The sequence below is a fragment of the Pogoniulus pusillus genome, chromosome 10 (assembly GCF_015220805.1).
Source record: "Pogoniulus pusillus isolate bPogPus1 chromosome 10, bPogPus1.pri, whole genome shotgun sequence".
Lineage (NCBI taxonomy): Eukaryota > Metazoa > Chordata > Aves > Piciformes > Lybiidae > Pogoniulus > Pogoniulus pusillus.
Window position 1 is genome coordinate 10260397 of NC_087273.1, and position 27160 is coordinate 10287556.

A 27160-nucleotide genomic window follows, 5' to 3' on the forward strand; every position below is an offset into this window, starting at 1 on the left:
TGATCTGAATGTTCCATAAGAGTGAATTTTAATCAGGAAGACATCCTGCAACAAGTTAGTAAGTGTGCTTAGTAATTACATGCTTTCACATAATATTTTAATATCTTCATATAAGTGAGATGTTAGAGTTTGAGCAGAACTGAAGTGAAAAGAACAGGCAGAGTAACTGAACAAACTTGGGTCATTCTGATAAGGAGGCACAGCTGCAGAAAAGTGGCCTTGGGAGGCTGGCAGAGAGCTGCTATCTGGAGCTGAGCGAGGAAGGCAGGTTGGTCAGCTCTGGGAACAAGCAATGTTGTGGCTAAGTTGCTGCAAAGGAGGATTAAGGGGGGTAGTTGGTCAGGTCTGCCTCTGTGCATGTGGACAGCCCATCTCTTGTTTGTAAGCCTATCAAAGTACACGTCCCTCTACCAAACTCCACTCTATAGGTATCACGCTTAGCTTCAATAAATGGATTGACCATTGTGCATCACAGTGGTGTAAGTCTGCTGTCTCTCCCTCTCCCTTGCAGCCTAGAGGAGAGGCCAACTCAACAGTGGGGTGTACTCTGGTGTTCTAGAGTTCTATAAAAAAAATAAAATATAACAAGCCATGGTTTTGATTGATCTTGCCATCAACTGACTGGATGTCTGAGTCTGCTTTGAAATAGTCACTGGTACTACCTCAAAAAGCACCAGCTGTACCATTTGCATAAGTAGAGTGGTATTTGGGAGCTTTTTTTCCTTCTTTTCTGATGACTATATCATGTTACTAATTAATTTTTATTAGCAGATGAACAAAAAAAAGAAACCACAACTCTGAGAATCTTCTAGGTGTCAATAAGGATCTCACAAAGTATCTGAAAACATATCCAGTGCTGCTGGACATGCTTTGCCAAAGTTACAGACTGGCTGAGGTTGAAAAGAACTTGCAGAGGTCACTTGGTCATACACCTCCTCTGAGCTCTTCTCATTCGTGCAATCAGTGCCAAAGGAATCGTGGTCTGAAGTGGTCTATTAGCCACACCAGACACACCTCACATCTCTGGCCCAACACGCTGAAAGATTCAACTGTACACAATCTAAGAACAAAGAACTACTATAAAAAGCTACACATCTGCTACAAATTTCCCCTGCTGACACTTCATTGAAGATGCTGCAATTAACTTAAACTTGGTTTATGCCAGAGGAGTGGATACAGGTGTTCACGCTGCAGGAAATGCAGACACTAGAGCCAAGCCTCTTCTCCATGCAGTGGATAATAACTGATGGCTTTCACCCACACCTACAAAGTTACGAGTTAGAAGTGCAATTAGCACAAAACATTCTCCCCAGCAAACATGAAAAGAAAAACAAAAATCAGTAGAAGGAGAATTACTGCCACAGATGCAATGTCTTTCATACATGAAATAATTCCCAATCTCACCGTGTTCATTTGTTGGTTTTAATCTTAATAGTCAGTGGAGCTAAACTTGGATAGACCATAGTGTCTCAAAACCACCATTTTCATTTCAGGTTTCAAGACTTTCTTCAGTTCCAAAATTGTAAAATCACTAAAGATAGCTTAAACAGATTTTCCTTTAAAAACAAACAACAAAACAAAACAAAACAAAAAAAAAAGGTCAAACTTTGGAATTCGTTTCATTGAGAAAAATTTGTTTGGTTCATTTTTATTTCAAAGCAAAGTTAGGAATAACCTCCATAAATCTTATTAATGTAGTATGAGAAAAGTAGGACAGCGATGTTTTGAAGAAAAAAAAGGATTACTTGGTTCAAGCCACATCAGCTCAGGTCATTTCCACATTTTTGGAGGAATATGGAGATTTGCAAGAGAAGCAGTGTGGCCAGCAGGACAAGGGAGGTTACTCTTCCCCTGTACTCAGCACTGCTCAGGCCACACCTTGAGTCCTGTGTCCAGTTCTGGGCTCCTCAATTCAAGAGAGAAGTTGAGGTGCTGGAACGTGTCCAGAGAGGGGTAACAAAGCTGGTGAGGGGCCTGGAACACAAACCCTATGAGGAGAGGCTGAGGGAGCTGGGGTTGTTTAGCCTGGAGAAGAGGAGGCTCAGGGGTGACCTCATTGCTGTCTACAACTACCAGAAGGGAGGTTGTAGCCAGGTGGGGGTTGGGTCTCTTCTCCCAGGCATCAGCAACAGAACAAGGGGACACAGTCTCAAACTGTGCCAGGGGAAGTGTAGGCTGGATGTTAGGAGGAAGTTCTTCACAGAGAGAGTGATTTGCTGTGGGAATGGGCTGCCCAGGGAGGTGGAGTCACCATCCCTGGGGGTGTTCAAGAAAAAATTGGATGAGGCACTTGGTGCTGTGGTCTGGTTGACTGGCTAGGTCTGGGTGCTAGGTTGGCCTGGATGATCTTGGAGGTCTCTTCCAACCTGGTTGATTCTATAATTCTAAGTATACTTTAAAAAATAAAACAGTTTAAAATAGGAATAGATTAAGAAAAACTAACATTTTGAGTGTGCATTTTGGCAGACTAATTAGTAATTATCACGTAAACTGAAACGATATCCTGTAGAGAACTAATTTACCTATAAAATTGAGTCTCATAAAATGAATCTAAAAAAAAAATTCTATACCCTGAATCCTTTCTTCAAAGAATTACTGGTGTTGGTAATCCCAAACCACCACTTTATCCTGAATACCTGAGAAACACTGCCATTACAGGAGGGTTTGTTTTGCATTGAGCTCATTAAAAGCAGAAGTATAAGAACGAAGATCACTTTTCAGTTTGTAGTAATTGCATATTGTTGACATTTGATTAGTTATGCTGCTCTTAAATGCTGACAAGGCCATTAATAAAGTAGGGAATTAATGAGTCGGGTAATTTAGAGCATTCTTGAGTAAATAATGATTTAGACAGGTTCCCTCTGTAATGTCAATTTAAGAAAATATGGCAGATTTAGATTTTAAAAAACATTTTTTTAGGAGATACTTTGAAATTTTTTTGAATCAGAACAATATACTCAAATCAGAAAAAGGTCAACTACATTCTGTGTAAGGCAAAATACTGACAGATTCTGACCATGCTAACCGATGCAAATAGCTCCCACAACACCTTTACACTGTGGCAAAATAATCATTGGACATTCCTTATTTCTACATAATGGCAACTTGGGAGAAATAGAAAAGAAAGGTAGCAGAATTCTTCTGAAAGTTCATGAAATAGAATCACAGTATCCCAGGTTGGAAGGGACCTCAATGATTGTCTGGTCCAGACTTCCTTAGCAAAAGCCTGGTCTAGACAAGCTGGTCCAGCATCCCATCTAAATTAATCTCCAAACTGCCCAATATTGAGGACTTCATCACTTCTCTGGGACTTAGTGCTGTGGTCTAGTTGACTGGTTAGGGCTGGGTGCTAGATTGGACTGGATGATCTTGGAGGTCTCTTCCAACCTGCTTGATTCTACGATTATTCCAATGTCTAATTTCCCTCAAAAGTTTTCTTTTATATCCAGTTGGAATGTCCCCAAGAGTATCTTGTACCCGTCATCATTATTTCATTACAACTTATCATAGGTTGGAAAGACAAATTCTGCTAATTCATTGGTGCCTAAAATCTTAGAATTCCACTAATTGTGTTCTGATTTTTTCCCCTTCAAAGACACAAGCACATCACAGCATAGGCAAAGAGCTCTCTGGAAGAGGCAGATGCAGAAACTCCCATAAAGCAGTATCCAAGGAAACACCAACTTTCCTAATACAAACAAAAGTCATTTTATTAGAATCAAATCAGGAATTTTTAATTCAAGAATACATCTCAAAACATTACCTTCATCTTATGTCCTAGAAGAAATGAAATTTATTTCAATGACAACCACCAAACCACCACCAACCACCAGCACCATAGTGAGAAGTGAGTCTCATTTCAACAGCTATAGGAATTGGATTTCTATCCTTCGAAGACATAGAATCATAGAATCAACCAGGTTGGAAGAGACCTCCAAGATCAGCCAGGCCAACCTAGCACCCAGCCCTAGCCAGTCAACTAGACCATGGCACTAAGTGCCTCATCCAGGCTTTTCTTGAACACCTCCAGGGTCGGTGACTCCACCACCTCCCTGGGCAGCCCATTCCAATGCCAATCACTCTCTCTGCCAACAACTTCCTCCTAACATCCAGCCTAGACCTCCCCCAGCACAACTTGAGACTGTGTCCCCTTGTTCTATTGCTGGTTGCCTGGCAGAAGAGGCCACCCCCCACCTGACTACAGCCTCCCTTCAGGTAGTTGTAGACAGCAATGAGGTCACCCCTGAGCCTCCTCTTCTCCGGGCTAAACAACCCCAGCTCCCTCAGCCTCTCCTCATAGGGTTTGTGTTCCAGGCCCCTCACCAGCTTTGTTGCCTTTCTCTGGACACATTCCAGCACCTCAACATCTCTCTTGAATTGAGGAGCCCAGAACCGGACACAGCACTCAAGATGTGGCCTGAGCAGTGCTGAGTACAGGGGAAGAACAACCTCCCATAACTTACTTTATGGGTGCAGCAGAATTCTCTAAACAATTACATACTAACAATTTCTCCAGTTAAACAGCGACAAAATCATCACTTCATTAAGGTTATGGTGAAACACAAGATTAATTCCTTCATTGATGATCAGAATAAGTAATTATTACAGAGATAATAGTATGTCAAAGTCATCTAAATTCATTGGAATACTCACAAGCAAGAAAATATTTTCAGTGTCTGTGGGGACTAAATTAATCACATAAACCACAATATTATTCTTGGACGCTTTCTGCCACTAAGCCATACTTAAGTGATTTCAAACAAGGTTTCTGTCTGGTTTTATGGCAATTGATTTTTTTTTAGGATCATTCTAACTTAATTTCTGTACTACTATAAAGACTGGGTTCTGGCTTCTCCATAGGCAGGTAGCAGAGCACACAGGAAACGTTTTGCCTTAGCTCTATTCTGAAATACATTGAAAAATCCACTTTCAATTTGATTTGACACACCAATTTCCTCTACTGTGTTAAATTGTATCAACCATTATGAGTCATCACCAAAGTCGATGAGACTGCTTTTGATGAAGTTAAAATGGGTGAACATACTCTTAGGCTGTACAGCCTTCAGATAGTGAAAAACCCCAAAGTTTAGCTGTTAGCAAGTGATTATATGGAAGGAGCTTTTGTGTTCAGGTCTCATTCAGAGCTTTGGCATTTGTCAAATCTTTGCTTATTAAAAGGGTCAGGTTTTCATTTCAAATATAAGCAGGGAAATTCTGCCCCAGGCTTTGGCACACCAAGATTTCTCACGTAGACTTAAAGCAAAAGGCTCATGTAATGTTAATCAGAACAAACTTGAACAAGAGAGAAGCCTGAAAATAAGCTTTGCTGAGATGCAACTTCCCATGAGAGTTTCCTGAGAAAATGATTAATATTTCTCTACTCGTATGGAAAAACACTGCTCAAAACCACTTTTCCCTTGCTCAAGTAGGAAAATGTGAACTGAAATCAAGGCATATTAGCAACTATAAAATATTAATGCTCTGGATTTCTTCAGCAAACTTTTTCAACACTGCATTATTAATGACAACTAATTGTAGTGAAGACTGCTGGAGGACAAGCCAGAATTTGTATTTTTAACTATAGTTAAAGCCCACCAATATCTTGGAAGGATTTCATCATGTCATCTAGGATACAGATATTAGTCTTGAGTAAAAATTGATTATCAGAACCCAGAACTTAGGAAAATCTTGGCAAAAATTACAATTCTTATATCAAATATCTTCTGTGATATAAAGAAACATTTATTTTTGTAATTTCATAGGCTGGATGTTAGGAGGAAGTTCTTCCCAGAGAGAGTGATTGGCATTGGAATGGGCTGCCCAGGGAGGTGGTGGAGTCACCGTCCCTGGGGGTGTTCAAGAAAAGCCTGGATGAGGCACTTGGTGCCATGGTCTAGTTGACTGGCTAGGGCTGGGTGCTAGGTTGGACTGGATGATCTTGGAGGTCTCTTCCAACCTGGTTGATTCTATGATTTTTGCAGAGATCACGTTCAGAAAGCTCTATACTCAGTTTCAGTAGTTTTTGATAGGAAGAAATTTCTCTTAATTACCACTGCCAATATTTAGACACACACATCTCTGACTTAGGCTAAAATCTAGATAGGCAGTGTTACAATTACCCAAAGCTCTTAAATTAGGAGAGCCAAAGATCACCAGAATTCAGGACTATAGTCTAAACACACCTTATCTTTGCTACAGGAGCTCTGTAGCAAAAGGGAGTTCATTCACCTGATCGTACCCAGTGACTGTCAGCTTTTTGCAGTGACACAGCAATTGAAAGAACACCTGAACAGTAATGAAATGCTTAGATCAGGAAAAAGTATATTTCAGCAACACTTATGCCCATTTCCCAAGAAATAAATAAATTGAGTCTCAAATATTAATTATTCATATATGAATCTCAAAACCTGCAGCCTTTATCCACTGCAGACACACATCTTTATAACTGTTTCTCCTTTTAAAGGCCTGGGCACCTGCACATCTCCTAGAGTAAGTGGAAACAAAGACCTTAACAGTTGCTGCAACAGGAACTATGGTTACCATCTTTTCTCTCATCAGGTCACCACTCACAAAGAGTGTTTCCACTCATTGATTGATTACAAGACCTGTAATGCTTGTATTTGAATTCTTACTTCAAATAGTGCCAAATCTTTGAACCCTCAAAGATTTCCCATTGGGTTTATGGCATTGGACACTATTCTCCTATTTTTACTGAGCTTGGCATTTTTTTACATTATTTTTGCCTTTGTAGTCCTGGAGCCTTAATATCTGCTATAATGCTAAATCAAATGAGATTGTGATCACTGCTGCTCATTTCCTTCCCCTATCTTTCCAACCTCAATTACATTGCTTGTATTACTGAAACTACAATTACTGCTCCCAGTCTGCTCTCTGGTAGCTGATAATGCTGGACCACTGTTCAGTTTCATCTGTTCACATCATTACACATTCTCATTTTACAAAGCCCTACTTTTTCAGTCCATTTTTATTACAGTTTTGGGTTTTTTATATATGATCACATGCATCATGATACTCCTTTTACATTAAGGCCTGATTGTCTCTTGTGATCACCACTCAAAAATGCTTCATTTCAGAATGAGTTCTGTTCTATCCATATACTGAATGCTGACCCAGAGCTAGATAGACTGATTGCTCTTTTAAAATTTTCCTCTTCCAAAGCAAAAGCTCATGGAAATTAATTAGAAATCTGCTATAACTACTCTAAAATTCAAAATACTCCTAAGCCCTTAGACTGTAACAACAGATTTCCCATGTCTAAAGGTATAAATGTACGTGCAGTAGATTATGTCAATTACTATAACATAATTTAAGGCAAGAAATCTACAGAATTGTGATTATCTGGAGATTTTAGAGTGCTCTGCTATAATTTCTAATACATTACTATCATGTAAAACCATAACACTACCAGCAACCAGGAAAAACAAAGGCACTCACAACTTAGGAAATACTGCAATACTGACCACATTATGAAACAGTTTCCATCATTCAAATGCACAGTTGATCAAGACAAAAACTTTTCCCCTGCTTAGTGCTTTAAACACAGGAGCAGGTACAGCACATATTCAGCTAGATTGATAGCATCGAGAGAAGCAGAGAACGTTGGAAAACTTCATATCCGTGTGGAAGTGCTGATGTTGCAATAGGCTATGCCCAGAATTTCTTACATTTTAGTTGTGTATATGCAACAACCTACACGACAGACCAAATAAAACAGGCACACACACAACACTGACAAATAAAGAAGGCAGAAATTTTCCACAGTTTTCCTTTTATCTCTATTTACAGTCCCACCACTTACTCTCCTACAATTGATACAGAAGCTGTATATGAAGATCATTTTGTATTTAATTGCAAATCCTGTTTCTCCTGCTGCTTGTAATTAAAAGTGTACAGTCAGTTCTGGAGAGAGACAAAATAAACCAGGAAGTTTTCAGGCAAATTGGAAATTTGGGAAACAAACACAACAAAGCATCATGAGTTAATTTCTACCATTTACATTTTAGAATGCATACAGAAAGAAATAACCTGATCCAAAGCACAAAGTTAAAGAAAAGCTCTTGTTATTTTTAAGAAATTACATCCAATGCTTCCAGTTTCAAACTTTGTCATCAGGGCTATGCCTACATCTGATGATAAACATCCTCTATGCTTTGAAATTGAAGCTTCTAATTAATGGAACAAAAATTGGTCTTACAAATTACTTCAAGACACTTAAACCCTCGACATAGAGCTTACCCTAGATTTAGGGAAAGGAAAGATGACGTGACAAGACAGGTAATGGTGTGGTTAGTTAGAAGTGATGTTCTTTGGATGAGACATTAAAATGAAATACATGCTTCTATTCAGTAGAAATTAAGTCTTCTGTGGCACTTTGACAGAGTTACAGGCACCTCAGTAAATGTGTCTCCTTATTACAGCCTTGGTGCTGAAGGTATGGCTGACATGTCAAGAAACAAGCTGAATAGCTTGAACCATTTATGGCTGGGTTGAACAGTGCTCAGAGGAAAATAATGGAACAAACATCGCAGCAAAAAACAGGGATGTGAAGCAGGTACGTTGTAATAAGACTTTTCCCTTCCCAATCACTCATTTTTTACTGGCATTTCAGTGTCTCAGATATGAGGAATAATGAGAAACAGTTGCAGATGAATGCTAAATTTCAGCAGGAATAAAGACTCGTTCAACAGAATCTGACTTGTTTCATTACACAGATTAATAATGGATGCTTTCTGCAATGTGCCTACACAGGCTTTTTATTAAACAACTTCCTGCTTCTTTAAGGTTGATCTAAGAAAAACATCACTGAATCTATTCTAAACCTAACAGCCTCAAGGCACACAACCTGGTCTATTACTAGCTGCTTTCCTCTCTCTCCTGCTACATTCATAATTATGATGCATTTAGGTACAGATTGAGTTTGCCTTCATTTGAAATTTGAGTCATTTCAACACAATTCCGTTCCTTTTCTTGCTGTGAAGAGGAAGAATCCATGCAATTTATTGCAATAGGAGTGGGGGGAGTGAAAGGAATCCAAAGAAGAGAGTTACTTGAGGAAACCCAAGATTATCAGGCAGGTGGTGGAGTCACTATCTCTGAAAGTGTTCCAAGAATGAGTAAATATAGTATTTTGGGACATAGTCTAGTAATCATGGAGGTGTTGAGCAGAAGGTCAGACTTAATGATCCTAGACATCTTTTCCAAACTTTATGATCATAAGTCCTCTAATAAAAAGCCTTCAAAGTTTCCAAAATTTAGACAGCAATTCTCCAGAGCCAAGGAATGAAGAGGGTTTGGGAGGTGTGGGGGGTGTAAATAGTGTCCCTGACCTTCTCTTTTTCTACTCTGTACAAACAATGCCCTAGATCACATCAAACAGATATTACTCTTCAATTCTAAATCACTTTTTTCCCCAACAGAAAAGGAATGTGGTCTGAAGATAGGCAATTGAACTGAGAAGTTCCTGTTCATTTTTGCATATTCAGATATTACTAACACACTAAGTAGCCCATCAGACGTATCTAAGAATCAACAGTGAATGTTTATTTGCCCCCAAAAGAACAGATTTTCCTTTCTCACCACAGTACAAGGCAGACACTACTCACTTCATAGGGGACACCTTGGCTGGAAAGATTTCCTTTCCTGTTCTCTGGTTTCTATTGCATTAAATAGGTCAATGTCACAAGGAGAATGACTTAAAACAGCCCAGGCAGGAATCTGCTACACGTCACGTGATGAAATATAATGACTAATAAACAATCATGCCAGGATTTTTGCAGTTAGCCTCTTTTCCCTTTCTGTTACATCAGCCTCTTTGTGCCCACCATTTCTAGAGCAGATTTTCTTTCCCCTATAGCACACGTGCAATACAAAACCTCTAAGTGAACTGCTAAATGCTGTAAATGGCTCCTGTTGGTCAATCAGGAGCTGACCCATAGAACTATCTCTACTAATCAGCAAGGAAGTACAATAAAGTGAAGTACAAATTACCAGGTCTAAGCTAAAACTGTTCTCCCTCCCCTATTCAATGTGTTATTCTTTCATAATAAGAAATTTCAGAAAATGGACGACCACTCTACTACATATTACACTCATAATTAGTTCCTAAATAGTCCCACTACAACTAGCAAGCAAGTTAATTAGCAAAAAAACCATAAATATTTGTCTTATTAAAGACTAGCATAGCACTATGCCTATTGTAAAGGTGCACTGTAGGTTAACGAGTGGCAGTAGCAAGAGATGACAATATAGTCCTTGAGGAGTACGTTCTAATTTGCATGTTAATCCCAAAAGGAACTGTTTATTTTAGATCCTGAGTACAAAAGTGGACTAAGACCATGCCAAATCTTCTTCCAACCTTCTTCTAAACCGTGGGGGGAAAAAAAGCTTCATTAGGCTGGGGTCGGAGTGGCTGGAGAGCAGCCAAACAGAAAGGGATCTGGGGGTGTTGATCGATACCCGCCTGAACATGAGCCAGCAGTGTGCCCAGGTGGCCAAGAGGGCCAATGGCATCCTGGACTCCATCAAGAATGGTGTGGCCAGCAGGAGCAGGGAGGTCATTCTGCCCCTATACTCTGCACTGGTTAGACCACACCTTGAGTACTGTGTCCAGTTCTAGGCCCCTCAATTTAAGAAGGACTTTGAGATGCTTTAACATGTCCAGAGAAGCCTGGTGAGAGGCTTCAAGCGCAAGCCCTACAAGGAGAGGCTGAGGGAGCTGGGATTGCTTAGCCTGGAGAAGAGGAGGCTCAGGGGAGACCTTGTTGCTGTCTACAACTACCTGAAGGGTGGTTGTAGACAGGAGGAGGTTGCTCTCTTCTCTCAGGTGGCCAGCACCAGAACAAGAGGACACAGCCTCACGCTGCACCAGGGGAGATTTAGGCTTGAGGTGAGGAGAAAGTTCTTCACTGAGAGTCATTGGACACTGGAATGGGCTGCCCGGGGAGGTGGTGGAGTCGCCGTCCCTGGGGCTGTTCAAGGCAGGATGGGACGTGGCACTTGGTGCCATGGTCTAGCCTTGAGCTCTGTGGTAACAGGTTGAGCTTGATGATCTGTGAGGTCTCTTCCAACCTTGGTGATACTGTGATTTGGGCATTCTAGAATTATGAGCCTCGCAGAAAACAACAGCAGTAAGCAATTACGCAGATGGATTTATATTGCGGAAGTTAAAGGTTTATTATGCTTTCAGATGAATAAAATAATGCTCCTGTATAAAACTAGCCAATTCCTTTAAAAGTTTGCATTTCACATTTAATCTAGTCCTATAATTTCATTGTGATAGTCTTATGCATTATACCAGGGCTGAATAAGTGTGTAATTATCTGAATGCAAGATTTTTATGCATGAGATAATTACAGTGCTACAGGCTATCCCCACAATACAGACAAAGATAGATGAACCAATTATTTTTACTGTTGATATTTCATGCAACTCTTCCATGTTCCTGGGTAAATACAAGAGATTATAGAGACTATCATATTTGTATTGATTAAAATACCTGCTGTCTGTGAAGTGGGTGCTTCTAGAATGTCACCAGAGTTTCTGACTATTTAATTCTTCAACAAGAAACGAAGTAAAATTCTCTGGAGGAAGAAAAGTTTGAACTCTAAGTCTTTTTTAAAGACTTGAAATCTCAGCATAGTTTTGTTTACAGATCCCAAGACTATCTGCAGGTTAGCAGTGAACCATGTGTGTACTTTTACTATCATATGACCTCAAACTCCCTTCTTCCAGCATTCTTCTACACATTTCATGAAACACTAGAAGTTAAATGCTCACTGAGAGTAAAGACAAGACTTGTGTAACCTCTGTGTTGAGTGGAAGCTGCCTCAAGGCAAGGACATTGGGACACAGTCTCAAGTTGTGCTGGGGGAAGCATAGGCTGGATGTTAGGAGGAAGTTCTTCACAGAGAGAGTGATTGGCATTGGAATGGGCTGCCCAGGGAGGTCGTGGAGTCACCGTCCCTGGAGGTGTTCAAGAGAAGACTGGATGAGGCACTTGGTGCCATGGTCTAGCTGACTGGATAATCTTGGAGGTCTCTTCCAACCTGGTTGATTCTATGATTCTATCACCACTGTTTAACCCTTTGGGGGATGGGTTGCTGAAAAAAAATAAGTAACAAGTAAGGAATTTTCTATGAAAGGCAGTAATTTTACTACCTAGTGGAAGCAAACAAAAGGTATTGTACCTTCATACTCTCAAACTGTGAGGAAGAAAGTGGAAAGGGTTTGGAATCAGAAGAAAATGTGGAAAGAAATTGAAACTCACATTTATCTCCTAGTTCCCTTTCTTCTCGCTCATTTTTACTCCAAAAACACACTCTGTTGACTAGATTTTCCTCACCTCTGCCACCTACATAGACCAGCTTTTAATCAGAATTGGTGAGGACAGAATGAGGACCAGGTTACCCTGGCATAAAGGCCGTGCATAGAGCTACAGGTCCTCTCCTGCCCAGTGCAGTGAGCAAAGTTGGACAGTAAGGACATTCTGCTGTAGTTGTATGAGAACAATGTTAAGTCTGCTTCTCTTTTCTCCAAACCTTGCTCAGCAACAACAAAATGATGGATGCAGAAGGGGAAAAGGATTCTTCTCTGAGTTTGTGCTGCATTCTGGAGAAAAATCTTGGCAGTAGTCAAGATCTTTAGAGAAGCAAACAGACAATGGTAATAGGTAGGGCATCCCTCACTGAACCTAGGACATGAGCTAGGTTGCATAGAAGAAAATTATGCTGGCTCTGCAGGAGTGCAAAGCAAAACAACTTGCAGCATGAATAATGGGCTTGAGGCTGGACTGCTGGGGCCTTAAGACAGGCCAGAGAACATGCTGACAGCTATGGCTGAGGCAAACACAAACAAAAACTACTTTGAGAATCACTGGTCTTAAACAGCACAGCTCAATGGTAATAACAAGAGTGCTCATAATAAATATTGGCCATGGAAAACAAAACTTCATCTTCTTTTGTGTTCCAGTCATAGGCAAAAGAGAATACAGGTCCTGTCAGATATCCATCAGCTAGGAGAAGAAAAATATAGTGGTTTATTTTCTGTCAGATAATTTCTTTTCTTGGCTAACAAATTATTTTGTTTTGTATTTCTCAACATAGATTGTACCAACTAAATCTTTTTTGTTGTTGTTCAAATATCAGTCAGAAAACACCTATCTACTGCTCAATAAATGTGAAATAAATGCTATTTTAACATTCAGCTACCTTCTCTCCTTTAACTTAGGAGAACAAAAGCAAGCAGAAATTCACCCTAATTTGATGTTACCAAAAGAAGCTCTACAACACAGCATCAATTCTGGTGGAAGCATAGGTTGATTGCTTTGGTATTTCATCTCCCTGTGGTCACAGAGTATGAGACACATTCACCACAGCTTCACAGGGGCTTTAGGACACAATTTCAGTCAGAAATAACAACCATGTCACACTTGTGGGCCCATACCAAGACAAATTAAAAACCAAACCAAGCCACAGACACCTCTAGACTCTGCCTAACTCTAATGAGCAGAAGGAATAGCACCATCCCAGAAGCTTCTAATTCACACGATCATATGTTCAAAGAAATTTCACAGAGCTCTCATTCTGCAGCACTTCAGGAGGACAGTTCTGCATACTTGACTGAAGCTGAGGAGAAATACCTGTGGCACTGATTGCTTACCTGTAATTCTGGGTGTGCAAAAATGGCTATAGCAATACACACAGGAGAAAAGTAAGAGAAAATAAGAGCTGTGTGACTGACAGTAACAGGATAAAAAAATAAGGCAGTTTCTACCAAAACAAATGGTTTCAATACTGTTAATAACAATGTAAGATACATTAAAACACACTAAGGCACTTTACTGTTCTTCATCTTTGTTTAGCCTAGAGAAGAGGAGGCTCAGGGGTGACCTCATTGCTGTCTACAACTACCTGAAGGGAGGTTGTAGCCAGGTGGAGGTTGGTCTCTTCTGCCAGGCAATCACCAATAGAACAAGGGGACACAGTCTCAAGTTGTGCCAGGGGAAGTATAGGCTGATTGTTAGGAGGAAGTTGTTGCCAGAGAGAGTGATTGGCATTGGAATGGGCTGCCCAGGGAGGTGGTGGAGTCACTGTCCCTGGAAATGTTCAAGAAAAGCCTGGATGAGGCACTTAGTGCCATGGTCTAGTTGACTGGATAGGGCTGGGTGCTAGGTTGGCCTGGATGATCTTGGAGATCTCTTCCAACCTGGTTGATTCTACATGATTCCATGATTTTCTTGTTAATGGTTAGCAAAGACAAAGAATGTCTTTCTGAAGACACAAATGGCTACTGTATCAAAGTTGCAATCTGTCTCAGATTGAGACTACAGGGTTAAAAGAAAAAAAATCTTCTGGGGACTAGAAGATTGTTATTCAATCCCATAATTCTGCTATCTCTTTACAAACTCACAAGGTCAGCTCGTTCTCCTTTCCTCCTCCTCCTGCCCTGTGTCTGGCAGGAGCCACTTTATCAGGATGAACTTGTAAGCAGCAGGCCTGTTTTGGAGCCTCCAGAGGCACTGGAGGGGAGGGGGAAGGATCAGAGCACTGAGGAGTGTTAGATTCAGCTTTTTTTGGGTTGGGGGAAAAAATCCAAGGGGGTTTGCCAGGGATGTGGTAATTGCTTTTTATTGTCTTTCTCTGTATCTCTCTCCAAATATAATTCTGTGTTTTTTTCTCTAATTTCCTTTGAGAGTTAATTTCTGCCAGCTACCTTTAAAAACCATGACAATTACTCTTGCTTGTTTGGGGTGTTGTTGTTTTGATTTTGAGTTTATCTTATATACCTTCACATATTTCTTTAGAAGCCAATCTTAAAGCCAGGCATGAAACACCAACCTTTTCTACACTAGTGCCTAAGGACACCTAACATCATGCATCACCAAGGACCTGATTGCTGGATGCCCTTGAAAACAGTGACATTTCTTAAGCCTCCAAATTGAATTTAAAACAATATATGATAAAATTATTTAAAAAAATCACACAGTACTGCTGTGTGAGAGGCATTCCCAATTGTGCTACATAAACAATAAGCATTTACTAATGGAGCAAGCAAGCCTTTTTCCTAGTAGTGGCCTGTATTTGCTGTTCAAATATCAAATAATAAAAGGTTAGGCAGTTTCCTGTTTCATATCTGTAATATTTTAAGTAGCTATCTTCAATAAAGCAGCCCACAGAGCTCAAATAACGACCTGAAACAGCACTATTTTATTTGAATGCTTTGGTAAAGCAATGGGGCTGCTGCTTTTTTAATCAAATTTCATTTCCCAGCAATAATTTTAATAGCTCCTTTAAACCCATCCTGCTCCCTTAAGGGATGTTGGACTCTGATAAAAACAAAATCATGAACTTGTTTTGCCTCTATAACAGAACCATGCTTTAGTAATAGCCGTTTCTTTCATTAGCACCCTGCTGTGCAGTTTATTAAAGGATGGAGGTGGTGGGGAGGAGAATTTCTGCCAACAGATAAGGAAAAGGATTATCCCTTGAAGACCGAAGTTAACCCTCCTCTGCCTGTGGATGCTCAATAGCATCTGTTCTCCCCTCATAGGGAAAGGGAGAGCCCAGGGAAGGGCACAGGCATAGATGTGGCTGGAGCTGAGGTGCTCTGGGACCATACACCAATAGAAAGCCAGATGTTTTTTCCAGGGGAGCACACAAGCTCAAGTAGGAGGAATCCCTTCCAGTTGCACCACACCACCCATGAGCACAGACTCACTACCCTGGCACGAACACTGTGAGCATTAAGGTCCCAGCATCCTCCTCAGCCTGTCTTCTATCCTAATTTGTCCCTCCTCTAAAATCATCACTCCTTGTCCTGTCACAACAGACTGATAAAAAGACTGTGCCCATCTTTCTGGTTTGTCTTTAAGTATTGGATGACTGTAATAGGGTAAGATCAAGACAAAATAGACTCAAGTTGCACTGTGGGACATTTAGATGAATATTAGGAACAATGTCTTTACCAAAAGAGCAGCCAGGCATCAGAACAGGCTGCCCAGGGAGGTGAAGGATTTGCCATCCCTAGAGGTGTTGAAAAAATCAGGAGACATGGCACTTCAGGACATGTTTTAATGGCTATAGTGGTGTTGGGTCAGACTCAATGATCTTTTCCAACTGTTGTACTCTCAGAGGGTTCTCTTCTGCAGGCTGAGCATCCCTAAATCCCTCAGTACCAGGTGCATCAGCACAAGGAAGAGTTTAAAACCAGGTTGCTAAGGGCAGAGTTATGAAGACTGAGCAAGATCAATACTGAAGCCTGACTGTGCCCCTCCAAGAGCCCTGCTCACTCAGCTGCACAATACAATACAGCACTGTAATCTCAAAGATGTCTAAGCTAAATCTTAACTGTAGCAAGCAAACACAGAATAAGTGAGTGTTTCATCATTGACAACTGGCCATTTATTAAGCATGCATGTCTAAATTTTCTGTCCAAGTAAGTTTGGTGGAAATATAGAGAGACTGAAAACAAACTCACAAAACCTGTGGAAAGAAGAAATATAGTGTGACTGGATTTGATTTCTTTCTTACAGGTAATTGTTGAAGCCAAATGGGGGAAGAGAACGTCAGCATTGGTGTGCAACTTAGAAAAGAAAGGATGGATTTATATAATGTGTGTGATTGTTTAGTCTGAGAATGTGTTTTTATCAAGCAGGCTATGGTTATAAAATATGAGATATTATTTTAAAAAGGGAAAAGTGGAAACTGAAGATTCAAATCTGAGGCAGCATCTGTAGTGCCTCGTGTTAGTTTGTGCAGTGCCTGCTTTTCTAAGTAATTTGAAGAATACATTTCTAAATGTGCAGTCTAATATCCATCTCCTGCACATTTAATGACTGCTTTATAGTCAGAAGTCTGGGTGATTCTATAAGCTTTCTTATACATGGCTTGCAAATCTTCTTACTTAAACCATAGCTGTTCCCACATTCAATCAGAGCCAATAGCAGTCAGTGGAAGCCTAATGGGCCCAGTGATGCTTTGTTGCAGAACCTTAGAGTACCTCATCTTTAATAAAAGACATGGAATTCTTTCACTTGTCCCATTTCTCTCTTACAGTTTGGCAAACTCAATCTTTTTACTTCAATCTGACTGCTTTTCATGTATTTAAATATCTGTTCTTACTTTTGATTACTTCTCAAATCTCTGTTTACACTGCACACATTATATTTGGCAGTTACAATTGCTGAAGATTCAGACACATCAGTTTTACTCTTTAAAGGAATGCCTTCATTTGTGATCATCAACAGCCAGATGCCATTTTCTGACCTCAGCGTCTGGTAAGAGTTCCCAGAAATTAATAGAAGTAGTACCCAAGTAAATATGATTCACGTTCACTGCCAGAAGTGAGTTTGCTTGTTAGCTAAAGTAACTATGGCATTATTGTGTAGATTCAAAACCTGCCTGGACCCTGCCCTGTGCAACCTGCTCTGGGTGAACTTGCTGTGAAGGAAGGTTGGACTAGATGACCTCCAGAAGTCCCTTCCAAACCCTATTTTTCTGTATTTTTTTTCCCTTAAGAAGTTGCTCTGTTTCTAAATAAGTTGAAGCTGTCCTTTACACTGTCTCTTCACTTCTGCACCAAGTTCTTGGTGCAGAATCAAAAGAACAAACTGAAGCAACTACAGTTAAGTGAAGGGCCTAGAAACTTTTTGTAAATAGTTTTAGAGTACAATCAGTATCCTTTAGAATTGAAAATTATTTTTCAGAGGCAGCAGTGAAGCTGCTGCTCAACTCTAAGAGATGGATTAGGTAGAATAATCACATATGTCCAGTTTTGCCTTTGATAAAGTTGTCTTTGCAGCTGCAGTATTCCTTAAAATCAGAACCCCTAAGAATGCCTTTGTAAAGACAAGGCTTCTGATAGATGAAGAACTTTAAAGGTATTTTTAGAATGTAGACCTGATTTGAAAATCCCTACCCTGAGTACTGCACTCCTAAGGTGACAGAACATTGTACTTAACAGCAGATTCAAGTAGGTATTTAGTAACTGTAAAACGTTCATGGTATCTAGGGTAACATTTTTCCTTATTTATGTTGAGAACATGGGAAGCACAAGTAGAAGTATCATTGTAGGGACATGGGAAGCTGTTACCTAGTCATTTAAACAGTTTAATCTTACTATGTGCTGATCTAACCAAGAAAAAGCTTCTCCTTGCATTCTTAATTGGTATAGAACAGATGGTGAGGTTTCTAGTTTAAAGCAGCAAGCCTGTTTAAAAAAAAACAGTGGTGATTTTTCACTGTTAAAGGAGTTTACCATGGTCTATGTGTGGCAAGAAAATGAAGCTTGTTTTACTTGCATGCTGCTAAGCTGGCATTCTAAATAACTTTGGTATATTTTCAGAGCCTCACTAGACTTGAACAGTTCCCAGAGAAGAATTTAACTAATCAAAAGTATGATCTTTTCTTAATTAGGGAGGAAAGATCTAATGACATTTGTAATTCAGCATATCATAAGCATTGTAGATTTTATTGAATGTAGCTATAGCAATAAGATGCTTTTTTTTTAACATTACAAGTAAAAGGAGAGTAATTCAGAAAAAGCATGATCTGAATATTAGGTATTCAGCTGCTGACTTTGAATCTCAAAGATCATCTCAAGTTCTGAATAACCTTTAAAACAGCTCTGTGCTCAGAATTGGCTTTAATATTCTGCTTTTGATTCATGAAAACACAATAAAATAGAAGAAAAACAAAATCAATGTATTGCAAAGTACATCTATATTTTCATATCAGTTCTACCAAAGACTATTGCTTTGCAGAATTCTCTATTGGAGCTTTCTAGTTGTAGTCAGAAAAGGGGGTTTGGATAGATCTCAGCAAGATAAGTGTTGTGTGAAGATGTAAGCTGCACCTGGTTTATCACTGTATTACTACTCATGCAGACAGTACAACTGTTAACATCTTAAGACTGATGAATGCATCTGGCAGGTAGAAAAACCAGAACCAACTCAGTTCAGACTTCCCACTGATCATTTCTGCTCAGTGGAGGCCTTCCTCACCTTTTTTTGCCATTGCTTCTTGGTAGTGAACCACTCATTATTCCCTTGTCTGCCCAGTACTATTTTTATGTGATTCCTCCCCCCCTCCAGTTTATCGTGCACATTTTGGTCAGTCAAAACTCACCAAACTCCAGCAAAATTAAAATTACAGTGCTGTTAGAACTCACCTTTCTGCCTTCACTCACGTTTTTTATGCGCACTGCATTTCTTGGCCCAAACTGTTTTTGTCTCATCACTTCACAGCTGAAGCAGCAGTGTATAAAGAAACCCCACTCTGCAGAAATGACATTATGGAATTCTGTGATCTCTAGAACTGCGTATTTGGCACTGCAGACATGGAACTCCCTTATACCTTGAATATCTGATATCTCCTTTTTGCTGGAACTCTCCTTGTCTCAGGGACCTTCAGATCTAAAGAATCACTGTCAGCACTTGCAGAACCTCACGTACATGATTCTGATTGTGGCCCATGCAAATCTCTGTGTTACAAAAATAGATCCAGCTGATTTTTTTTCCTTTTTATATGTAGGCACAGTGTGGTGGAGGGGCAGCAGCCCCAAAACTGAGGCTTCACCATGCCTCTACATGCCCGGACATGTTCTTCTGCCAGGACCCACGAGGCAGCAAACAAATTGTGTAACACACACACACACACACATGCCCAGCCCGAGTACCCTGGGGTCCGGGCAGGTAATCCCCTATTGGAAGGTCAGGCATGTCTCTACTGCCTATTGGGGCAAGGTTTGGCTTACGGCCAACCTGATTGGTCATTTTAGATGTCCAACGAGCCACGAATCTCGGCCCAGAGTCCATAAAGAGGGGTGCACAGCAGCACCACATGGTCAGTCCAGTCAGACGGTCCAGAGGTTCAAACCGTTCAGAAGCTCAGAGCATTTAGACTCAGCTCTGATCCACAGCAGCATCCTGCTGCGCTGACCTGCTCGCATGGCCTAGACACAGGATCAGGCCTTGCTCACTTGCAAGCATTACAGAGGCTCAGACCTCATACATTGATCTCAAGGCGCAGTCAAGCTACCTGCGAATCCTTTGAGAAGCAGAGCACATTCATGCCTGCACACCATACATAAGCCTGGAGCTATCTAGATTCATCTACGGAGCTTGTCGCCATGCAGCACGGCATAGACCCTGCTTGCCCAGCATAGATATTGCTTGCCAGCTATTCTGTAAGTCTGGAAAGATCCAGAGCCCGGCAAACCCCTTTCCAGATGGTCTGCAAACCTGCAAACACAGCCTGCTAGCTGTGAGACTGTGTCAGAGGCTACACGGACAGATCCTTCTCCTGCACCTAGGAATTCCTGCCAGCTGATGATCCCTGGACACGCACAGCATCCAGAAGCCGCAGCACCGAGGCAGAGACTACTTCACCCCAGGAGAGAAGGTTAGAGAAATACTGTTACCCCAGAGACTGGGAAGAACTTCATCCCTTGCAAGCTGGGACAGACTCCAGCTCACCAAGACCCCAATACTGGGCACACGCTGAGACAGATTCCCAGGAGGGCGATTAATGATTAATACTTAAGAACAGCTTCAATACCTTTGTAATGTAAGTTACCTCTATCTGAAGAGCACACACAGTTTCAGCCCTTGCTGGGCAAACATTAGAGTTGTTAAGAAGCATTAAGCCTAAGAAATCTTTCTCTCTGTCAATAGTTGTTAATAATTTGATATTTCCATTTAATAATCAATCCCTGTAAATATATCCCAAAGCTATTTTCATAAACTTGCATAAAAACCTGATTTCATAGTGGTTGGGGGTGGTATAAATTTGTAAATATTAATTTTAATAAATAATTTTATAAAAAATCAAAACCACCTCAAATTAATTTCTCACCTCCCCCTAACAGAGGAGGAACAGAGAAATCCCCTCCACAACACACAGTAAAAAACTTCTTTTCAGTGTCTACTTTTCAGCCCCACTTGATTTTAGCTACAATGCTTCTCTGAGAAATAAGGTCTCAATTCCCCCCTTTCCACTATGCACAGAGATGTTACTGGTGGAACTTAGCCAGTTCTGTCCCTCCGCAGCCAGACAGTTATCTCTTCATCCTAGCTACACTAGCTTTGACTAACACAAACGTAGAAGCTCTCTGGCTCCAGTTCCTAGAAGCATAAGCTGGGATGATGAATGCAAGTGTAAAAGAAAGGAAGGAGAAGTGACATGTACATGGCAGGAGAAAGAAAACCTACCAAAAAAACTATAAGGGCAGCAAGATCACCACTGAAGCTGTACTTTTCAGCTGTCATTCCTAGTTTAATCTAAATATTCCACTTCTGTACATATTCCACTTGTCTAAAACCGGTCAGGACAAAATCCAGCATAGATTGCCTAGTTGTAATTTTCACTAAAATATAAACTAATGAATACACTGGAACTAAAAAAATTCAGTCAATATGTGGTTTTCCTTTTTCTTCATGAGGTAAGGGACATAGAAGACCTCATATTTCTCACAACAACTTCATGTATTTTATCTTTTTACTATTTCAGTGTCTTTGGTTTACAAGAGGGCTTCATGGGCCCATCCCTGTTCTTGTACCTGAGAGATTTGATAGTTTGAGAATATTAGTAGAATCATAGAATCAACCAGGTTAGAAGAGACCTCCAAGATCATCCATTCCAACCTAGCACCCAGTTCTATCCAATCAACTAGACCATGGCACTAAGTGCCTCATCCAGATAAAGTGTCCGTGCCCATGGTGGAGACATTGGAACTAGATGACCTTTAATGTCCCTTCCAACCCTTCCATGAGGCCTTTCCTCCCTGGTGGTAGGACAACCAGCAAGTACTAGTTCTAAAACATTTTCCTAAGCAAATTATTTCTGTACACATCTACTCAGACATGCAGTGAGTTTACATCAGCCACTGGACACCATCAGGCCTCTCTACTGCATTTATTCCAGTTCCTAAATTAAAGGTTTGCCGTCCCTTACCTTCTAAACATATCTAGCACCTCAGTACTCTTAGAATACACAATGAAGGCACGCTAATAACCATTAAATTAGTGAATAACAGAAACTAGTGCATAATTTAATTGCCAGATGTGATCCTCTTTCATTCATGCTCTTAACAGTTTCACACGACAAGCAGTCCATATCTAAATTATACTGGCAGAACAAGGCATCTATGTTCTGATTAGACCACTCTACTCATCACTTTCCTGGTGGCACTGAGCTGGTTCATTACCACTATTGAAAATACTGTTTCCTACAAAAAAATCCTACTATGGCAGGAAGGTTGGAAACAGATGATCTTTAAAGGTCCCTTCCAACCCAAACCATTCTAGGAATCTAAGAATTGTATTTTCTTTATCTCAAATAAAAATGCAACTTCTTAATCTTCATTCACTTTAAAAAAACAGATTATGTTCTGTGTGTTTGGAACCAGGCTGACATATCTAAATTATCTCCTTGTCAGCAGGTGACTTAGTACCAACAGCTACACACTTAACCAGAGGTTTTTAAGAGGCAGCTGATGACTGGTAATTCATCAACATTAGACTGGACCTTACAGTTAACTTTCTGCCAACTAAAAAGTGAACAGTTGTCCTGCAGCAGAATGCCTCCAGATGAGTGGTCTGCTTCTCTAGAGTGCATTTGGTTTCTCTGATTTTTCTTCATTTTGAAGAATCTCAAAATATTTCAGAACTGTGTTTTTGCTGCCTTTTCATTAAAGCATCCAGTGGGAGCGTGAACTTTCATGTCAGATTGCTACCACAGCCAGATGGTTTTTTCATTAGCTGCTGTAATGGACTACATATTTACAAGAGCAGCACTAACACATTCTATCTTCAAAATACAAGGCCAGTCCACCTGTAAGAAATTGTTTTTTCAGCCAGATGTTATCCCAGACTGAGGCCAAGAGGAAGCAACTTTTAGATAGCTAAAGAACGTGTGATGTGTAAAGTTTAATAGTATTGAGCTATTTGTAATTCATAGGCATGAGCTCAAAACATCAGTTTCAATTTATAATTTTAGCTGTCTGATTAATTGAGTTCACTGGTGTGACATAGGCAGTTTCCATCCCACCAGGGATCAGAAGAGAGATGATCAGTAAGACCTCCTCCTCAGTCATGCAAGCCAGAGTTCTGTGCTTGGCAACTCAGTGTATACCTCACTGTAAATTATGAACACGGATCAGGAAACCAGGTTTGGACAAGATATGATAGGATTCATATCTTGTTCTGGCTTTGCATCAACACAATGTAATCAATCAATGAAACTTAGAATCAGAAATTATTGCTGCATGACTAGCCAAGGAGCTGGAAATCAGCACTAAGTGCCTCAAAAATAGATTTGGCATTGCAAAGCAAGTACATAGCTCATAACCAAAGCCTGAAAGTGCAAGAAAATTGATGCCTAGGTTTTATACTGGTATTCAAAACCTAGATCTCCTAAAAGTGAAAGAAACAAGAAATTTAGCTGGAGCTGGTCAGGATGATGGGCTCACAGTTGCCATTGGAATGGTCTGCCCAGGGAGGTGGTGGAGGCACCGTCCCTGGAGGTGTTCAAGAAAAGCCTGGATGAGGCACTTAGTGCCATGGTCTGGTTGACTGGATAGGGCTGGGTGCTAGGTTGGACTGGATGATCTTGGAGGTCTCTTCCAACCTGCTTGATTCTATGATTCAGTTGTAGTAAGTTTAAAAATAAAATTTAAAAAAAACTGCCAATGAGACCTAATTCACTTTGGGCTTTGCACAACAGTCAATCAATAATACAGAGGATTTTTTTTTTTTTTTGCTCTAAATTTTTACACTTGTTTCTTCAAGAGAAAATGCTATACATTATGTTAGGTAACACAGGCTGGGCATACCAAGGCCTGGAGTAGGAGTCAGGACATTTTGGTCTGTTCCAGACTTGCTTTAGTGACTAGGTGCTTACCCTGATAGTCCTAGAGAATGGGAGTTTCAGGGGTTGGAAAACTCATTGTATCTTCACTTCTGCTGATATATATAATTGAAAGGTTGGAGTACAGAAATGGAAAGAAGTGATATTGAAAGGAGAAAAATAAGTCAGAAATGTAATAAATACCAGGTTGGGTTTAGTTATAGAAGTCTATGAAGCCTGTTACAGCTACACAAGCCACTCATGAGTACAAGGCTCTCACTGCAGCCAGCATACTGAGGCCATGAGAGAATGGCCTAGCTTGGAAGGGGTCTTAGAGATCCAAACTCCAACCTTTACTCCTATTCCAACCAGGGAGTAGGCATCTGCAACCTATTCCAGAGTCCCACCGCACAGAAAATTTCTGAAGGACTACTCTATTTAAACACTTTTTTACCTACATCATTAATCAGCTAGAAAGTGACAGCTCATGTAAATATTTGGAAGAGAAAATGAGGGCATAAAACTAGTGGTACAAGGATAATTCTCTGTTCATTAAAGGTTAGATAACACAAAATTATTAAACATTACTTCTGATTGTGAAACACAGTTAAGCATCAGCCTCTTACTTTCTCATCAACACTTTTCTAAAGCAAACCATGTCAGCAAACAATTTCTTACACTGTCATTCTATTTTCATGTTCATCTTCCTTTTTTATGTTACTCTATTTGAAGGGATAATTTTCACATGGATGATTGTCCTCCTGTCACTGAACTGTAAGCCTGAAAACATCACTTGAAGGTACACCCCTTTAAAATATGATTTCTTTTCTCCATTTGCTGTGTATCAACCTTTAAACAAACCTAGAAATATTAAGCAACTTCAGGGCATGGATCACAGAATCATAGAATCAGTCAGGGTTAGAAGGGACCACAAGGAGCAGCCAGTTCCAACCCCTCTGCCATGGCCAGGGACACCCTACCCCAGATCAGGCTGGCCAGAGCCCCATCCAGCCTGGCCTTAAGCACCTCCAGGGATGAGGCCTCAATCATCTCCCTGGGCAACCCATTCCAAGCTCTCACCACTCTCATGGTGAAGAACTTGCTCCTCACACCCAGCCTGAACCTACCCATCTCCAGCTTTGCTCCAGTCCCCCTAGTCCTGTCACTACCTGATACCCTGAAAAGTCCCTCCCCAGCTTTTTTGTAGGTGCCCTTGAGGTACTGAAAGGCCACAAGAAGGTCACCTCAGAGCCTCCTCTTCTCTAGACTGAACAGACCCAACTCTTTCAGTCTGTCCTCGTAGGAGAGGTGCTCCAGCCCTGGAGCTCCAGGATGCTTCCCATCAACTTGCCAAGTAGCATTACCACAACACATTGTTTCATTGGAAGTAAATGCATGAAATTCAAATGCTATGTAAAAATATTTAGGTGACTATAAAATTTGGGAAAGGGGTTTAAGTCCTCTTACTTTCTGAAAAGCCTGAAGAACTTGGTATTGTTCTGTTCCTTCCTCTAGCTTTTATTATAAGATTATCTGTTGCAAATACCTGAAAGGAGGTTGTAGCCAGTTGGGAGTTGGTCTCTTCTCCGAGGCAACCAGCAACAGAACAAGGGGACAGAGTCTCAAGTTGTGGCAGGGGAGGTATAGGCTGGATGTTAGAAGGAAGTTCTTCCCAGAGAGAGTGATTTGCCATTAGAATAGACTGCCCAGGGTGGTGGTGGAGTTGCCATCCTTGGAGGTGTTTAAGAAAAGCCTGGATGAGGCACTTAGTGCCATGGTCTAGTTGATTGGGTAGGGCTGGGTGCTAGGTTGGACTGGATGATCTTGGTGGTCTCTTCCAACCTGGCTGATTCTATGAAATATGGTGTGCCTTAGCTGAATATCAAAACCTACAGGTAAATGACATAGCATTATGTTGGAGATCATATTGGAGATGATAGTTTGGGCCACACAAGCTCTGCAAGTCTATCCAGAACAATGGTAACCAGAGAAGTCTCCTGCTGATTCTGAGATGACTAATTCCCTATCTCTTATGAACAAACTTCTCCCAGTCCATTTAGTCCATCCATGCCTGTTAAAAATTTCAAAGGAGCTATTTTTTTTATTAGCTATGTCTATCACAGCCTTTCCAGAAGCCTCAGTTTAGGCTTCCCTGCCATAACATTTGCTTGGCCTACAAATATTAGGCATTGCTTAATTAATGAGAGCTTTGAGGATTTATCTGTTTCTGGACTGGAGTAAATAAGCCTGGCACTGAATTTTTTTAAAAGGTTGACTACTTAAAATTCAGTTTTACCTGGATGGATTTACCATTTTTAGAGTGAGAAGGGAGATGTGACATCAGCAAACTGTAACATTTTGTTACAGAGTATTTGTTCTGAAATGACACCTGAAGTATCCCATATATCAACAAAATTATTACTGAGGATGCCTTTCACTTTTGAATTCACAGGATGATGTTGAATTTAACATTCACTCAGGAGTACTTGGTACAATTTACAATGACGACCAAAAATAATGAATAATTTATTTATATCATCAATTAATAACCATCCATCCATTTAAAAGTTTCATCCTCATGCATTCTGGAAATCTGCAAATTAATTATGCAAAACCCTGAATGAGTATAAAATTGAAATGCTTAAGAATTTAAATGATGCAATTAAAAGCTATTGCATGTAACTCAAAATTATTTTCTTCTAATACTTACTCATCAATCTTAATTTTGGTACTAGCATTTAGAAACAGAATCAGCTCTTATGTCTTGTCAAAATATTAGAAGTTTGAGTAAAGACTGTATCCTTCCTACTTCGGTTACATTATTTCCAGACATGAATTGGAAGTCTTCATTTAAGCAGCAGTGGCCTTTTTAAAGATGGATTGCAAAGCCTATCAAAATGAAGAGGGTGAGGTCACTGGTGTCAATCCTGATTCTTTAAAACAAAAGAAATCCAACAAGAACTGGTCCCAAACTGATAGCATAGCTACCTTTAAGCATTCATGAATCATAGAATCACATGGGTTGGAAGGCACCTCTAAAGGTCATCTAGTCCAACCCTCCCTCAGTGAGCAGGGACATCCTCAAGTAGATCAGGTCTCACAGAGGCTTGTCGAGCCTCACCTTGAATATCTCCATGGCTGGGACCTCAACTACCTCTTTGTAGTGCTGGCAAATCAATACTCGGCTAGGGATACTTCAGATTTGCTGACCAGACTGCCTGAAAATGTTGTACCAACACAGGTATTTTTATTATTGTTATTTTCACTAGCATATCAACATCTTGCTTCCTACTCTCTTT

The 27160-nt window shown here is 40.4% G+C and overlaps 1 long non-coding RNA gene across 1 annotated transcript in view; it reads right to left on the reverse strand.

The window, feature by feature from the left end:
- Positions 1-747: 747 nt before the first annotated feature.
- The window catches only part of LOC135178985 (uncharacterized), a 44592-nt gene continuing 18179 nt past the window's right edge, over positions 748-27160 (reverse strand). Inside the window, exons 2-3 of the long non-coding RNA XR_010303814.1 lie at positions 6183-6285; positions 748-1263 (exon numbers count right to left, since the gene is read on the reverse strand). This is a non-coding gene — a long non-coding RNA (uncharacterized LOC135178985). The remainder of the gene's footprint in view (positions 1264-6182; positions 6286-27160) is intronic.